Source organism: Callithrix jacchus, chromosome 21 (genome assembly GCF_049354715.1).
Source record: "Callithrix jacchus isolate 240 chromosome 21, calJac240_pri, whole genome shotgun sequence".
Lineage (NCBI taxonomy): Eukaryota > Metazoa > Chordata > Mammalia > Primates > Cebidae > Callithrix > Callithrix jacchus.
This window is the reverse complement of record NC_133522.1, coordinates 12,331,843-12,337,148: the sequence shown is the minus strand read 5'-3', so window position 1 is coordinate 12,337,148 and position 5,306 is coordinate 12,331,843.

Sequence of the window (5,306 nt, the reverse complement as noted above, 5' to 3'; positions counted from 1 at the left end):
TGGATCGTTTTATAAGGGTGCTAATCCTATCTGTGAAGACTATCCAAAAAGTCCCACCTCTTAGCAATTGCATTGGTGATTAAATTTCAACAAGAATTTCGGAGAAGACACCATGATTCAAACTATAGCAGTCGCCATCTGCACCTTAGGCAATGCCTTAATAATGCTCTAATCCCAAAAAGGGAAATGCCCCAAATATTTGCACCAAGGGGCATTTTGCAGGGAATCGGTTATACACATATTGAGAAGATGATATCTGAAAACCCTAACGTTCTTTAGAGTTTTGCCGCTGAGGTCATTTCCTTTCATCCTTAGGCTCGAAAGAAGTAGAGTTGCTGGAACCCTGGGGCACTGCTGGAATAGGCACACGGTGGGCTTGTCTGGTATAATGGACACCACAGAGAAGATGTAGCTTTGACCAGAGAAATCTCCTGAGGCTCAAAGTATGAGAACGTCATCCTACATTTTGCCACCATCCCTCCAGTTTTCCACCACTGCTTGCCACTGATACATCCCAGAAAGACATAAAAAAAACTGACGCTAAGATATCAGAGATCTGGTGCCTTGCATTGTAGAGTAGAGGAAGGGGAAGGGATGAACATACAGACAGCCAGGGAGATCTAGAATAATTCCCATTGTGGATCATTTGTTCTTATGATCTATCTTGTAATCTTAACAGCTGGTTTTTTTTTTTTTTTTTTGGACGGATACCCACCCCTTTGCTTAATTATGACCATCACTTCCAAGTCCCATTACCATGTAAATAAGTTGGGCAGACTACATGTTACAAAATGTATGAGCTCATCTGAAACATAGTGATTTATTAATGAAGATTGAGAAACATAGATATAAAAGAGGTACTCCTATCTATTGCCAAATCAGTGTCTAGAAATACTCTTGTTAATGTCCAGAATCTTTTGTTATTCAGGTCCAAAACTACCTTTTTGTTTCCCTTTATTTTCAAATGCAACATGCTTGGCTAATTTTAATTTTATATCTCCCATTGGAATTTTAAAAAAAGGTAGTGACTCCGCTATTTTTCATTGTGCCATGACTCTTCAGTTACTCCATGCCTCTTCACTTCCCTAAAACCACGTACATAATCCCGGTTTTTCATTGTTACTCATATGTTGAATCATTCATTGTGTTGCCCATGAACATTTGCTTCCAATGCCTCTCAGATTATCACTGTACTTTGCTGATGGTGACCACAAATCAAGTCTTATCCAGAGTATACAGGAAAATGTGGACAGCAATTCAATTTTTGGTCATGATAAATTAAAATTAAGAACATTTAAAATTATTTTGTGGCATTAATATCATATACATATCCAAAAAATGTCTTCTCTAATACTCTTTATGTCATAACCAATGCATCCCTAGATCATGATATTTTTGAAGTTTTGAGTGCATCCATGTCTTTCACAACTAATATTAGAAGGGAGGAAAGGCCAGAATGTCTTTCTCTTGTCCAGCAGGACTTAAGACCATTCTAGGCGAGGCTGAAAGTTACCACATTGACTGGAAGGGCTGGTTAGTATTATGAAACAATTGTCTCAAATGTTCTCAGAGGAGATAGTCATGGCCACTTGTATTAATTTCCTAGGGCTGCCATACCACAAAATAGATGGCTCAAACAAGAGAAATTTACTGTCTTGCAGATCTGAAGTCTAACATTGCTTCTTTCTGAGGACCAGAAGCCTGTTTTCTGGCTTCTGATGATTTTCTGGCTTCTGATGATTTTCTGGCAATCTTTGATTGTCCTTGGTTTGTGGTAATCCAATTCCAATATTCACATAGTATTCTTCCTGTATATTTGTCTCTGTGTTCAAATTTATGCTTTATGCTTTTTATAAGAATATAGTCTTGTTGGAATAGGGCCCAGTCAAATAACTTCATCTTAACTTGATTTTCTGCAAAGCCATTATTTCCAAATAAGGTCACAATTGCAAGTACTGGAGGATAACTCTTCTACATTTGAGTGGCAGAATTCAACCTATTGCATTATCCTTAGAAGATTGCCTGATCTCAGGCATGGGGCTTATGGAAGTGGTGGGGCCAGTGCCCTTGGTATGAATTATAAAAAACACATAGGGTAAAAAAGCCTATGACAACCTCCACTGTCTTTGAGGTTTGAGGCAATGTGGTTGGAATTGGATAAGAGAGAGCCTTATAAGTCCCCATATGAGGTTTGACTACAAGGGTTGGTAATGGGCTGATGAAGGACATGAATTTTGAATTAATCCTACGTCTGATGTAAAACTTACCCCAAATCATAGCATCAGCACCATTTGTGCAGCCTAATAGTACATAATCCTATGAGAAAATGCTATTTCTCCTGGATTATTTTTCAATATGGAAGTACTTTTCGATTTTTAGTTTTCTATTTTTATGTCTTAGTGAGTATTTCCATCAAAATCTTTGTGGTGATAGACACCAGCTTATTAAAAGAAAGGAGCAATACATCAATATTCTATCATTAGAAAATTATAAAGTAAAAAGCGCAGCTATATACCTGTTATTAATGACATGATGCACAGTCCAGTGACACGCAAATACAAAATGAATTCTTAGTGTTACTATGTATTAAAATCTCTCATGGAAAGGTAACAGTTTAATTAAGTAATCCCGAGAAAAGGAAAATGATTACATTTACATCAAAGTCAGTCAATTAGGTGGTCATTTTTCTTTTTTCAATGTTTAGAATAGGCTTCTCAAACATGGTTTTTAAGGGTATACAACATGACATCTTGGCCCCTAATCAAATCAGGGATGCATATGACAAAAGAAAACAGTTGTGTAGAATTATGAAGGTCAATGACGTTAAAAATTCCTCCTTGAAGGAAACACAGAGAGAAGTACTTTAAAATTCGAATCTCTGACTTGAAGCACAAATTAAATTATATTTCTAAAAACTTACTCTCAGAAGATAGGTTTTCATTAGAAAGAAGATTGCTGAAACAATGCTCCAAACTCAAAGTATGTGAAATATCAAATTCTAAGGAGAATACATGTACAATAAAGTCATTATATACTGTTAGCAGCTTTGAGGCAAAAAAAAAAGGCTTTTTTAATGAAGAATTATTATTTCACTAAATGTATCATAGTTTGGCTGAATTCAGTTTTTAATTCACTGATAATTCAGTTTTTCAAATGTCGGCCTTATCATAGTTTGGAGGAGAAAAGGGATGGATAAAATATCTAGCAACAACTTTTCCTATCTTATGACTCCATGAAACATTTGTATCATGGGACCAGAGTCTGGTTCTCGGTATTTTAAAATCTGGAAATCGATTGTATCAGTCTATCTAGGGATGTTCACGTGCTAGTATATTAACATTGGATTAATTTAAAAGTTAGAAAGCAATTTATAACTTTGGATGGAGACATTCAAATGTTTAATCATGATCTCCATTTATATCATAACTCAAAATTTCAATGTTTTTTTCTGTATTCTACAGAATTAAGTCCAATATATTTATCTTGGCATAAAATTCATGCTGAATTTATTCAAAATATTTTTCTGCTTTTACCTGCTATTACTTCCTTTCCATATCTGCTACATTCCAGCAATGTTTCCAGCTTTACTTTTTCCTGCTTTTATGCATTGCTACATTTTACTCTCCAATTAGAGTGCTATTCCTTCTTTCTAAAGCTATTCAAATCTTTTCAAGTTCAGCTTGTTTTCTCCATGAACGCTTTTTCTATTCAACCTTCTGCTTCCAAATGCCGATTGCAGAATTTTTGTGTGTTTGCCATTTCCTTTCACTTAATACTATATGTAGGTTTTCTCGGATTTTATTTCTCTTATGATTACACTCGTTGAGGGCAGCAAGCAATACATCTACACATGCTTATGACTGCTTTCTACATAGCTTTATGCAAAACGTCTTTCACTTAGTATTTTCTCAATAATAATTTAAGTATGTTCAAATTAAAGAAAAAAGAGATGTAAGTTAAATATTTATACTAGTTGATCAGCTTTCAAATCTATGATATTTGACTGAAGAAATTTGGAAGTTTAATAAAATCTGATACTTTGATCCAACCCTCTACAACAGAAAATAATATTTGCCAAGAAAACACAAACATTTGCCTTCTTTATTCTCTAAGTGTCAGTCAAGTATTGCGTAATGCTTGACCTGTAAGTCTAGGTGCTCAATAAATGTTGAATGAATGAATGTCAGTGTCAAATTCTGGCCCTTTGGCTTTTCTTTTCTTCCTTCCTTCAGCATGCCTTCGCCTTCTTCAGACATTACATAAAAGAAGTAGCAATTAATTAGGTCAGTTTAGCTTACATTGGCTTTATTTTTATCTCTTAAATGAGATTTGAGAAGCACCCTTGTGTAATCATTTTCACATGTAGAAACCATCTGTTAGAATGGGTCACTTCTGCAGATGGCTAATCTCATTTAATTTATGTTGAATCTTTCCAACTTCACTATCAGAGTGAAATTTTTCTACTAGTTCCCAGTCTTTAGAGGAACACTTTATTTGGAGTCTTCAGCCATCTATGATCTGGAGAAAGAAGTAAATGTACTCTGACTTGTGTGCAAATTTCCATTACAATGAGAATGATTTGTATTATGTGAAGAACAAGTCAAATGGACCCTACATTGATACGGCCCTTTGTTACCCTCCTTGGAGAGCCAGCATGACATTTAGAAGGTGGTAATTTGAGCCTTAATTACTATTGATTCAAACGGATACTCATGATGACTGTATTCCTATAGAAATGACACAGTGAATTCTACTGAATTCTTACCTACCTTCATTCAATCCTAAACATTGGTGATAGCAGACTTTGAAACCTATATAGGAGTATGTCCACAATTACCTGCTAAGAACAATATTTGTCATGCAAAATTTCAGCTACTTTGTCTTTCCTTACTTGTTCAAGAGCAATGTCATTGAAAAGAGTCCTAAATTATACATTTTGCATAAATTTCAAGGAACACTTGCACATATGGACTGTGCAAACCAGAACATTCAAGGATTTTAGAGAAAGAAGGAATAACACCAATTTATCAGAACATGATATAAAAAACATAGTTCTCTCATAAAAGTGGGAAATTACTGTCATTAAACTCAATAACGCTCTGGAGAGAGATCAAATGTTAACACTGAAGGAACTTCGAGACCTCAATCACTTCCCTTTTCAATGAGGAAATAAATATCAAAAGCTATTGTGACCTATACATGATCAAACAGCTAATTAGTTAGATAAATCAGTCCTGGCAAGGTTCTCTTAAATGTGTTTTTCTTCAAAATTTTACCACTCAATATTAACTATTTCTGTTTTCTGA